The 13,529-nt window shown below is 40.6% G+C and overlaps 1 long non-coding RNA gene across 4 annotated transcripts in view; it reads left to right on the forward strand.

Moving 5' to 3' along the window:
* Positions 1-13,529, forward strand: part of LOC309342618 — a 37,477-nt gene extending 23,948 nt beyond the window's left edge. For 3 of the 4 annotated variants that reach the window (XR_014156914.1, XR_014156915.1, XR_014156916.1), the window contains exon 4: positions 4,094-5,979. This is a non-coding gene — a long non-coding RNA (uncharacterized lncRNA). Of the gene's footprint in view, positions 1-4,093; positions 5,980-8,587; positions 8,719-12,785 lie in introns of those variants that run through there. The other variant, XR_014156913.1, reaches the window with a different exon arrangement.

Raw genomic sequence — 13,529 nt, forward strand, 5'->3', positions numbered from 1 at the left:
AGAAGAAAGAGAAAATTTGGAATCTAATAAAAGAAGGGGAGAAGAAACTGAGATCTAAGCCTAAATCCCAGGAGATATTAAGAGAAATAAAATTTTATCAAACACAATATATGGAATTGATGAACCAGGAAATAGAATGGAAAATTAAACAAATGAGACAAAAGACTTTTGAGTCTGCAGATAAATGTGGGAAGCTACTGTCTTGGCAACTGAAAAAGAGACAAAAACTGAATACAGTGACATCACTCGAAGTAGATGGGAAGTCTATTAATAAACCAAATGAGATAAGTAATTGTTTTCAAAGTTTCTTTAAGAAATTATACAAACAAGGGCCAAAAAATGAACAGGAGATAGAAGAATTTATTGGAAAATACGGACTATCAAAAATCTCTGAAAACAACAGAAGGAGTTTAAATGAGAAAATTACAGATCAAGAAATAGAGAGTGCCATCCAGGATATGAAGCTGGGAAAATCACCAGGACCAGATGGACTAACCGCGAGATATTATAAAGTATTGAAGGATTGGTTAATACAACCACTGAAAGAAGTCTGCAATCAAATTTTGGAGGGGAAAAAGGCTCCCGAATCGTGGAAGGAAGCATTCATCTCACTTATACCAAAGACAGAAACTGAGAAACATCAAGTTAAGAATTACCGCCCTATATCACTTTTGAATGTGGATTATAAAATTTTTGCAGACATTCTAGCAAAAAGATTCAAAAAAGTTTTGTTAGAGGAGATTCACAGGGACCAAACAGGCTTTCTACCAGGCAGGCAATTGTCAGACAATGTGAGGAATATTATAGATATTCTAGAACTTTTGGAAACTGATATAAATAGAAAAGCTGTTTTGATTTTTGTGGATGCAGAGAAAGCCTTTGACAATATTTGTTGGAGCTTTATGAAGAGGAATCTCCAAGGAATGGGGGTAGGCAAGAACTTTGAAAATGGTATAAGTGCAATCTATTCTGAGCAAAAGGCTAAACTTATTGTAAATGGTATGGTTATGGATGAAATTCCAATAGAGAAAGGGACACGACAGGGATGCCCAATTTCCCCTCTATTGTTTATATCGGTACTGGAGGTTTTCCTTAATATGATTAGAAGAGACCAGCTGGTTAAAGGTATACAGGTCGGAACTAAACATTATAAGCTAAGAGCATTTGCAGATGACTTAGTTTTGACATTACAACAGCCAGAAACTAGCACAAAAAGAGTTCTGGAACTTATTGAAATATTTGGTCAGGTAGCAGGTTTTAAATTGAATAAACACAAGACAAAGGTGTTGGAAAAAAATCTTACGGTGGAGGAAAAAGATAGTTTTCAAAGAGAAACTGGTTTGGAAATTACTAAAAAGGTAAAATATCTGGGGGTGAATTTAACATCTAAGAATGTGAACCTATTTAAAGATAACTATGAGAAATGCTGGGCTGAAGTGAAGAAAGATTTTGATATATGGTCAAGATTGAAACTTTCCTTGTTAGGCCGAATTGCTGTAATTAAGATGAATGTATTGCCGAGATTGTTGTTTTTGTTCCAGACATTGCAAATTTTAGATAAGATGGACTGTTTCAAGAAGTGGCAGAAAGATATATCTAAATTTGTCTGGCAGGGCAAAAAACCCAGAATTAAATTTAAGATTTTGACTGACGCAAAGGATAGAGGGGGCTTTGCCCTGCCGGACTTAAAACTTTATTATGAAGCAGCAGCTTTTTGCTGGCTGAAATCATGGCTACTTCTTGAGAATACAGACATTCTGGACTTGGAAGGTTATGATAATAGTTTTGGTTGGCATGCATATTTATGGTATGACAAGGTAAAGGTACATAGAAATTTTAAAAATCATATTATTAGGAAAGCATTGTATAATGTATGGAATCGATATAAAGATTTGTTTGAAAGTAAAACCCCCAGGTGGCTGTCACCAATGGAAGCTAAGGCGGTAAAAAGATTGAACATGGATACAGACTGGCCAAAATATTGTGAAATTATAGAATATGATGGTGAAAAGTTGAAATTACAGAGTTTTGAGAAATTGAAACCTAAAGTCCGAGATTGGTTACATTATTACCAGATTAATGAAACTTTTAAGCAGGACAGAAAACTAGGATTTCAGAAGGAGAGGTCAAAGTTAGAAACAGAATTGCTAGAACCCAATACTAAGAATTTGTCTAGAATGTATAATCTGCTGCTAAAATGGAACACACAAGATGAAACGGTTAAATCAGCCATGATTAAGTGGGCACAAGATATCGGCCATGATATTATGTTTGCTGACTGGGAGCAGTTATGGACCACAGGTATTAAATTTACGGCATGTAGTGCCCTGAAAGAGAACTTAATGAAAATGATCTATAGGTGGTACATGACCCCAGTCAAGCTAGCAAAGATATATCATTTGCCCAATAACAATTGCTGGAAGTGTAATGAATGTGAAGGAACCTTTTATCACCTTTGGTGGACCTGCCCAAAGATTAAGGCCTACTGGGAAATGATCTATAATGAAATTAAGAAAATCCTTAAGTGGACATTTGTAAAGAAACCGGAGGCTTTTCTCCTGGGCATGGTCGGCCAATTGGTACCAAAGAAAGATAAGACCTTTTTTATGTACGCAACAACAGCAGCAAGAATCCTTTTGGCGAAGTATTGGAAGACTAAAGAATTACCTACTCTGGAAGAATGGCAGACCAAGGTGACTGAATTTATGGGACTGGCAGAGATGACCGGCAGAATCCGTGACCAGAGGAAAGAGACAGTGGAGGAGGACTGGAAAAAATTTAAAATCTATCTTAAAAATTGTTGTAAAATTTCGGAATGTTAAGATGTCAGGGGATTGGACACAAAGAATTACAGCTATAAATTGAAATTTATAAAGCAGAAACTCTTTTTAAAGAGAACTAAATATAAAAATGGGATGAAGAATTGCTAAAAATTTTGAAATTTGGATGCAGTGAAGGGGAGGTTTGGGGAAGTCGCACTATGTTTGTTCGTTTTTTGTTTATGTTGTAAAATCAATAAAAATTATTATAAAAAAAAAAAAAAAATAAAACTTGGGAGACTCCTTTTTATATTGGATTACCTCTAAACTGTCAACAAAAGTGCTTTCGCAGTTTGATAAGCTGCCATTATGAGATGGGAAAGGATGGTAGGAGTGTGAGAAGCGGTGTTTCATTACATAGGGGAAAGAAATGAAAAATGAAAGAGCAGTAAAGTTAGAAATCAGGTCAGGAAATTAGATCAAGAAGAGGAAAACAGCTAATCTTTGTTACAGTGTCTCTCATGTGGAAATCTGGCTTTCACCAATTTTCTGCCTAATCTGGAGAGAGAAATTTACATAAGGACTATGTTTGTCTGTCTGTCTGTCTGTCTGTCTGTCTGTCTGTCTGTCTCTCTGTCTCTCTGTGTGTGTGTCTGTTATATTAAGAGAGAAGGAGGGAAGCGTCCAGTTTTCCAACTTTTTCACATTTGAAACCTAGTTTCAGATCTGTTTGCCAGGATTCTGACTAGCCAGTGTTTGATATTTCTTCGGGAGGAGTTAAGCTGGGAGATGGCATTTTGATATCTGCAAATCTGTCTTGGGTGTTTTGAATGGGACCAAACTCATTCCTGGAAAGGGGATGGAGCAGGGCTGTGCGTGTGTGTCTTTGTGTACAAAGATTCAGACTTGCTCTTTGAGACAGAGAGTGAGATATGCAAGTTACCTGAAGCACCCTGGGTATAAACTAACTCTCTCTAGGAGGGATCTAGTTTGAAGCAGTGGGGGTGCTGGTGTGTTGGGAGCACAAATAGGCTGCATTCCAGTTGTGCAAGTTCTTGGGCAAATGTGAAGCTTTCAAATGATACAGCAATACTATTGGCATATGCCAAGGTCTCATGATAACCTACTTTGTTCAACTTAATTATGAATCTGAACTGCTTGGTTCTGGCCTTTTTGGCTGACAACTGACCTCAGGTCCCAGCAAAACCCTAAAAAGTGGGGAAAGTTTATTGGTTTCCCACACACACAGGCACACATAGGCCTAATAACCAATCTCCTTTTGCTGTCACATTCTCATACAATTTTCTTTTTGCCATCTTTTCTCTGTTCCCTAGGTGCAGCTTCTGAATAGGATCCACTTATTATCAGATAGAAGAAGAAGAAGATCTGCCTTCAGGAGGAAGAAACACATCCCTGATGCAGCCTGAAAAGGCTACACTACATGCAAGAGGCAGAGGCTACAAGAGAGAAGAAGGCAGCAAAATGTCATTGAATTTGCAGACAAGGTGTCTAATATATTGATGGAAAAATTGGGAGGGAATATGTTCTAAAGGCTAGACAAGCCATGAATTTAAGGCATCTGTTTTACAGTTACTTTTTGCTGAGAAGCGCACTGTACATTTTATAGCTATATAAAAGGCAGGAATTCAAGAGCAGAACTTTTTTTTAGCATGGCTAGGAATATCCATAGATGTCTGCCTGTCCTGCAGCCATTAAAGGTACAGCCTTTGTCAGGAAAAAATAGAACAGCTGTACGTTCATTTAATAGCAGTCAGAACTTCAGCCAGAGTTGAACATGGCACGAATGAGCCTTGGCTTGTGTCTGTCCCTTGTCTACTCCTACTCCAATGCGACCACATGAGAAGATCATTTCAGTTATTCCTTATATCCTATTTCTCCCACCAGAGGGAAGCCCAAAGAGGTAAACAGCAAACAACTTGCTTAGCACAAAATATCATTTTGGAGGAAGTAGATAGAACTTGAATAGGCCTCTCACTGGGAAAGCCTAGAAGATGTTCCTCTGCTGGCTGGTGAATGTTCATGGCAGCTGATGGGGAGCACCAGAAGTGATGGAAATAAGCAGTCCTCCCCTGGCTTCCAGCTTGTTACTTCATTTGAACACAACAAACTGGTGTCAATTTTAGCTATGGTTTCTTTCAAATAAGCTGAACGTTAAACTAAGACAAATTGCAGTTAGTTTTACATATGGCTTCTCCAAACAAGCCAACTTCAAACTGCGGCTTATGATGTTGGCTTATTCAGATAAACTATGGGTAGGCAAACTAAAGCCAGGGGGCCAGATCAGGCCCATCTAAATCCAGCACACGGACGGTTCGGGAATCAGCGTGTTTTTACATGAGTAGAATGTGTGTTTTTATTTAAAATGCATCTCTGGGTTATTTGTGGGGCACAGGAATTCATTCATATATTTTTTCCAAAATATGGTCCGGCCCCCCACAAGGTCTGAGGGATAGTGGACCGGCCCCCTGCTGAAAAAGTTTGCTGACCCCTGAGATAAGCCATAGTTAGTACTAACTACCATGCCTGTACCGTAAGTACAAACTGCATTTAGTTATACAGTATGCAGAAGAAAACGCTTCCAATCATCTTACATCCACACTGGAGAGGGAAGAGACCAGGCTTGTGCCCAGAACATTGAGCTATGGTTTAGTTAGTGCATGGGTCATGATCTGTTTTCAGGTTGTTCATATGTCTTCTTACTACAGTGGTACCTCGGGTTAAGTACTTAATTCATTTCGGAGGTCCGTTCTTAACCTGAAACTGTTCTTAACCTGAAGCACCACTTTAGCTAATGGGGGCCTCCTGCTGCCGCCACGCTGCCAGAGCACAATTTCTGTTCTCATCCTGAAGTAAAGTTCTTAACCCGAGGTACTATTTCTGGGTTAGCGGAGTCTGTAACCTGAAGCGTATGTAACCCGAGGTACTACTGTGATGGCTCACTCTATGATTTCTCTATCACTTTCTTAACCACAAAGACCCATTGTTTATTTGTTTATTTAAAAATGGATGTTTTTTGTCCTAGGTCAACAGAGCATTTTCATCCACTATTAATTTGATACACCTAAATTTCCTGATATGCACTTGAATCCCTCCCACAAAATACTGATAGTATGGAGCCACCAGAATAGAAAATTAATGTGCAGTGTGGGGGAAAGCCCAACTGTAGAAATGACAAAGCATTCAGCCCCCACCCCACCCCCACCCCAAAAAGCAACTACTGTGACTTTAATTCTAACAGCAACAACAAATTAGTTAGCAATCACCCCTGCTCTGCAAAGCAATTTGGTTGCACACTGATGTTTTCAGCGAGCAAAGCAATACAACTGCATTTTGTGTTGTAGCAACTAGGCTGTCTTATGCCACTAGGTGTAATTGAATTACTTCTGGAAGATGACAAATTTACAGTGTATCAAATATTTTTGGCTCTGTGTCATAAAGCTAACCTTGTCCCCATTTGTTAATTGCCTCCTCATTTTCTGATGGGCATTCTGATAAATGCAGGCCTCTGGCTCTCAGAAGTTGTTTTCATGTATTTGGGAGCCTTCACTGATATCTTGCTTTGATGGCTCATTTGGTCTGCCAGGCTTGTGTATTCCTCAGTTTGTCTGCCAGAGAAATAACTTGTTTATTTTGTCCTTTAAAAAGTTCTTTTTTTCCTTATCTAAACCCACACACACAGTTAATACCACTTTATCAGACACAAGACTTTGTAACTTTTAATATGTTTCTTTAAAAAAAAAAATGCAAACCTAGTTATTTATGCTGAGTTCATTTCATTTATAATCAACTTTGCAATGTATGTTTTTTCTGTGCAGATTTTGTGGAGTTCAAGCCATCCTAAACCAAGCATTGTTAGGTGGTTTTGTATCTGTGCAAAGTTTCCTGATGCACACCTGGGGAGAGCCTTGGGCATGTTAACAGCTGGACAATGTGCTGCCATGGGAACCAAATAGGTAGCTAACTGCTTCTCAAGATAAAATCAGGCTGGGCAACAGTGGGCTTCATGCAGTCCTAGAGGCCTTCACGGCATGGCTTGTGCTGTTGTCCATGTTGCCATCTGCTGCTGAATTTGCACAACCTTCCCTGCCCAAGCATGGAGAAAGGAACACTTTGCAAGCCCTTTCCTGCCCTGTGTAAGATTGCAGCTTAATCCCAGGCAAGGAAGGGTTACTAAGGGCTGCACCTCTGCTTGCTTTGCTTGCCAGTTATGCCTAAGCCCCCCCCCCCCGACCCTTAGACCTTGCCAAACCTACCTATTCTTCCCTTAGACCTCCTCCTACTCCTTCCTCCAGCTCCTACTGCTGACTCACGCCAACAATGCCATTTCAGCCTCAGCAGTGGAGAGTGATGAGGGCAGACAACAGCAGAGTAGGACACCTGGTGGGCAGCTGGCCTGTCCTGACATTTCCTCCATGGGTCACCTCTAGGCCACTCACCCGCCTGCCTGCCTCCATCGCTGTCTCCCTCCACCACTTCCTTCTCCTCATCCTCCAACGATGCTGCGATGGCCCAGCAGCTTTTAGAAGTCTATTGTCATGTTGTAACTCATAGCTCTATCTGTTGGCAGCCAAGCAAACTGCAGTGTGATGACAACCTTGCCCTTTTATTATATGTAAAGATAATCATACATTCTTAAAAAAAAAATACAATCTTTTCTTGATTGCGGTATGATGTCCATCTATAACAAGTCTTTTAAAAAGTCATGTGCTTAGTAACATCTCCAAATCCTAATTATAGGATTATAGTTGCCAAGTTAATCATGTGAAAAGGATGCTTTCCACTTCCCTGATCTGATCAGATTATCATTTTTGAAGAAGACCCAGCAAGGTCAGCCTGGCCCTTTTGCTGACATCCTTTTGGCACCAGGTAAAAACTCATCCTTTCTCTCCATGCCTTTAATAGACTGAGCTCAGTTTGTTTTATTATTAGAGCGCTGCGAAAGCTCCCTAACATTGTTTTTTATACGTTGTATGAATATGAATGTTTTATGTGATTCCCCCATGGTATAATGTATTACGTATATGTTTTTAAATGTTAGTCATCTCACCATCATCATATCCACAGTGCAGTAACTCCTATTGATCTGTGCTTTTCCACAAATGCCCATGGCCATAATCTTGGACCTAAGAATCTAGGGCTGGATTCAACTAAACACTTGCACCAGCAGGAACCAGGGCAATGAGTACTGCTAGTGCAATGAGGTTTCCCCCCATCCCTCCCCATATCCCCCCCTGGGGCCCCCTAAAATGGTCCTGGGGGCTGAGGAAACCCCCAGCACACAGGAGATGCGATATTGTTTTATCTGGCAAGCTGAAATGCCTTGCTCTGATGGAACAATCATAAAAGCACAATGTTGAACACTTCCCCTAGGTATATAATAAAGCATCCGCTTCCTACTGTTTGGCAGTGTAATGCAGATGAAGTCTTTGCAGCATCAGAAGCTTTTCCTGCTCTCTCCACAGATGTGTAGCGATCATTTCTCGCTTGAAGGTTCATCAGGCAAGAACATGCATTGCTCAACGTTATTACAGACTCTGCTCTGTCTCCTAATAGGACAGATATTGAGGGCACTATGGTCATTTAAATGATCTATACTCTGGCTATATTTGCACTTCCTTCTCTTATGAAACAGGGTCGCCTTTTACAGATGTGTGTTTCTGATTGCCATGTGATTATTCTAGGGGACATTGCAAAATTTGGAGACTTATGACTTTCAAAGGATGGTTGCGTTTCAGTTTGTGTATTGTTTTGGAAACTGCGAATCGCCTTTAAATGCAAACTGAATAAAATTCCTTTCCCGTCCCTAGTTTTTAGCATCCCTTCTGAAAGCAGTCTGACTCACCTTGCTCAGGTCATTTTAGGAGCAAAGGTGCTACATGCTATAGCAGGAATGAGTGGAAATTGTTCTTTCCACTGCACTGGATGCTGCTCTTGAGAAGTGAGTTGTTATATGAACTATAGTGCAAACGTTATTGTACCATGGAGCCCTCTTGTGGAGCAATTAAGTTATGTCCTGAGCAAATCCTGCAGTTAATGTTCACCTAAGCCAGGGAGGGTGCTATCTGCATCTCTCCAAAAGTTGCTGAGCTACATTATTTTTGACCATATTAGATGGAGCTAATTGGAGTTGCAGTCCAACAACATCTGAAGGGCCACAGATTCCCCACCACGATATAGATTATCAACTCCTTTCATGAACCAACTTTTCAACTACATACGTGTGTTTTTTTCAAGTTTGGGAGGACCAGAGTTAAAAAGTAGGGGAAAACCAAACTAATCTGAAAAGCACTTCTCATTTGGCTATATTGTCCTCTCAAAGCAAGTTCAAAATTGTCACCCAAGTCATACAGTTTACAGCTGCTGTCCACAGAAATATTGAACAAACGTCAGTGCTCCAGGTCAGCTGAAAAATCACTGGGTCCAGAGTGCATCCTGCATAATGTGTGGAGCCGGTTGTGTGTCAACCATTGCATTGCCTGTATTAATAAGGCAGCCTTGGAAAGACTATTGAGACCCCCCCGATCAGGGTTTCCCAAACTTGGGTCTCCAGCTGTTTTTGGACCACAACTCCCATCATCCCTAGCTAGCAGGACCAGCGGCCAGGGATGATGGGAATTGTAGTCAGTAAGCAGCTGGACACCCAAGTTTGGGGAACCCTGCCCTAGATCCTCCAGCTCCCACTAGCATCAACGATCAGAAATTGTGTACATTGTAATCCACAACGTCTGGAAAAACTTTGGCCTTCCACCTTCTTTTCAGGAGAAGGCTCATTAATTAGATTTTCACCTTGCCTGCACATTCAGGAAGTCAGACAAAGCACCTCTCTGCAGCTCAGTGAGTGAGAATCAATAGATCCTATAAGCCAGCTCTCTATTTATTGGCAATTTGTTCCCGAAACCCCCACTATAGTTTATCAGTAAGAAAGGAACCTATTTAGAGCACTAATGACTTGCAGCAAAGCACATCCGTCTAATTAGAATGAGGACAAACTATGTCTTCATTTGGCTTACAAAAAGAACACTGACATATATCTTAAATTGTGGGTGGTCGGGGGGAGTGAGCATTGCATGTAGCCTTCTCTCATTAGAAGAGGGAGAGCGATTTGGAACGCAAACAGATTTGTCCCAATTTGACCTATGGGAGTTTTTGATCTACCAAGCTTAGCAAGCCATGCTCTTTTGCCACCACCCCTGCAATTTCCAGTCCCAGGCAGGCAGCAAGGAGGAAAGTTATGTTTCTTAGGGGAATAAGCCACCATATGTCGCTGATGGGATGTGAGATCAGGGCAATGGACCACAAATTGTGCAGCCTTGCCTTAACCAGAAAAAAAACCAATACTGTAATGGGGCCGTGCATCACAGCTGCCTGGGGTCTTCAAAGAAGCCAAGTCTGTCACCTTTGGCATGTGAGCATTCTGTTGCACTTGGGAAGGAAGAACGGCTAGTAGAAGCACCCTCTGCTAGACAGAGAAGCTCTCATAGCCCTCTGACTCTGTAGGAGCATTCAGGGCAGGCACAAGCTTAGAGAGACTCAAGGTGGCCTGATGGAGAAGGGCTAAGAGCAAACTTCCATCCATTCAGGAACTAGAATGGCCCTGTGATTAGGCGACTGGACTAAGGACAGCACACATGTTACATTTGCCAGAAGGTCTCCCACACAGGCTTAAATATTTTAGGTCCTAAACATTTGGGAATATCAGCTAAAATAGAAAAAAGCACCCTAGATATACATCTAGAGGGTCCATAGCAGGAATTCCCAAAATGTGGTCCGTAGACCACCAGTGGTTTGCAAGCTTCATTCGGGGGGGGGGGTGTCTTCTTTTCTGTCTTTTATCTGATACAAGTTAATGGGAGGCTAGAATCAAGAAGTTGGCCAGAGCCAATGTCAGCAGGGACAGCTTATTCTAGCTTTGTCCCAGCCCTCTCTGCTGAATTCTACAAGGGCCACACTGAGGAGGAGGAAACTGACAGGCAGTGCCACCCCCAGGAATGGTTGTAAGTGACAAGGCAAAGGAATGGCTGAGGGCAGGTTGAGACTGGTGGGGCAGTACCCGCCCACCCTCATGGAGCAGCTTCCACTGAAAGGAACCTCTTTGGCAGGGCTGACCCACCCATGAGGCAAGGTGAAGTAACTGCCTCAGGTGGCAGAACCCACAGGGGCAGCAGATCCCAGTGTAGATCTCTATTTCCCCCTCTTGTTCCTTCACTCGTCCCTTCTTCCTTGGCAGGGAGGGGGGCATCATTCTGTGATTTGTCTCAGGCACCAAATGTCAGGTCAGTCCTACTATTTGGACCCCTAACATTAGTAGAAATATACTGAGCAATTCTGCAGAATAACATTAGGAGCAAGCACCTTTCGTTAGACTGGGAGTCTGTGTTATGTGACTAGCATAGCTGTCAACTTTTCCCTTTTCTTGCAAGGAATCCTATTTGGAATAAGGGAATTTCCCTTTAAAAAAGGGAAACGTTGACAGCTATGGTGACTAGCCAACAAGCACAGCAGAAACTTTGGCATTAAGGGGAAACGCTCTTGGTGTTCAGTTTTCAAGTTGCCACTGCAGTGCATGAAGATATCCAGCAGGTGGCATTACTTGCACTCTAATATTGATTCCTATTGATTCTTTGCTGGTCAAAGGAGAGAGACCACAGCACTGCTGGTTTTCAACTGTTGGGAGGGGGAAACATATAAGGTTGCAAACATCAGCAGCCTGGAGCGTTTTCAGTAAAAAAGTAACAGTGCAATTCTATACATGTCTACTTATAAGTCCCATTGAGCACAAGGCAAGTAAATGTTGGATTGTAACCTAAATATCTATGATTGTGGACTTAATGTTTCCATCATATTTATTTGATCTTTGCATCCTGTTTACTTTATATAAAATAAATAATGATAACATCTTAAATATAAAACACTATTTTTCAGCCCACAAGCTACTTCTAGTGATATGTACAGGGAAAGATCTGGCAAATGTATTTCCAGGAGTTCATAAGCACAGAACTAAAAAAATTAAATATGTCTGAATGACCACAATGCACAGCTTAGAATCAATGTTTGAATTGTACAAAATCAGACAATGAAAGGACTGTTGGTACTAAATTCAATATACACAGATGAATCTGATTAAGTTTACAATAATACAGATTATAGACTTCAGGATAGCAGAGCTGTATAGGAAAACAGAAACAAACAAAATGACAGAGCTGTAGACATCTTCAGAAGTGCTGAAGACAGCCAGTCACTTTCCAAATATCATATTCACAAGCCTAGAATTAAAAAGGAAGGACTTCAACATAGTATGTATACACAATATATATTCAATGTGATCTTCAGGTGGAAGAACGTCTGCCTACAGTCATACAATTATAATATAATAATAATTGCATAAGCTAGGTAGTCCTAATCACTTAGAAAGTTTTTATATAGTTCTGATTGATTAGTACCACCCATATTTTCTATGAGAAACACCTGGAAAGAAGAATTTTTGTAATGGTAACTCTCCAATTACTGTACTGGTTAATATTTACTCACTTACTTACTTACTTACTTACTTACTTACAGTATAATGCCAAAATTGGCTTCTTGGTGGTTTCCAAAATATAAAAACTAGTTACACAAACAATCCCATTAAAACAACACAGCAGTTAAAACAGGAGGCTCAATTCAAGAGATCAAGGGAACACATGTAACAGGGGAACCTTCAAAAGCCAAGGGAATGCCCATACAGATGAGCCCTCTCGTATTTCAGCAGGGAGTGCAATTATTCCGCAATGACTGCATCTGTATAATTTCAAAGCATGTACAGTTTTAGCTAATTAAATGTAATTTGCTAATAGTGTCCTGAATTTGTAGGCACTTGAGCACCTCTGTCTATAAGATAATATAAACTGTATAGTCTTTTAAGCTAGGCTGATATAATAATTGATACATCAATAATAATTGATAAAAATAAACGGTGCCTTCCAAAGTGTGGTGCAACATTGTAACCATAGAATATCTCTATTACAGACAACTCAGAAACTCTCCCCCTTTACAAGTGAAATTTTGGATAGCTTTACTATACTGAAGATTGCTGCAACTGGATCTGCTTTTTAACCAGGGATTTCAACCTTCACTTCTCTCTGTCACTTGTCCTCACCAAGCACATGAAGAAAGCAAACCGTACTCTTCTATTGAAATGGACAGTGCTATCTAATAAATATCACTAACCCCAGAAATTAAGGTCTCTTCTGCACCTAGGTGTACAAAATGGAATGAGAATTAGGACAGTAAGCTTCAGGTCCCTGCAGCTTGATCTTGTCTATTGACTGAATTCCATTGATTGGGAATTGCCTAGGATTGCAACCTTGGCCATGTGATCCACAAGCCATTTAAGCCAAGATTCTCAGTTGCGTAAATGTTTTAACAGATTTCTGGGTTGTCACAAAGAAAATCTTCCGACTTTGCGGTGATGCTGCACTTCTTTCATGAATCTCTCCCTAATGAAAGATGTGCCAAAGGCAAACATATAATCCAGCCCTGTAAAGGCATTTTGCCCAGGCCACGGGGGCTGGAAAGAGAAGAGCCATATATTTCTTTGCAGAATACTTGGTGATATCCACCAAGTCAAGCAAGTCAATAAACAGGACAAATACCCAATTAATGAGTAACAAGTGCTGTTGATGACAGATATAAATTATCTATTGCATTCTGAAAAGTGATAACAGCATGGAAAATCACAGGTGCCCAAGAGGGAAAAATTAATATATTGGA

The sequence above is a fragment of the Podarcis erhardii genome (genome assembly GCF_964252035.2).
Source record: "Podarcis erhardii genome assembly, chromosome: 5".
Lineage (NCBI taxonomy): Eukaryota > Metazoa > Chordata > Lepidosauria > Squamata > Lacertidae > Podarcis > Podarcis erhardii.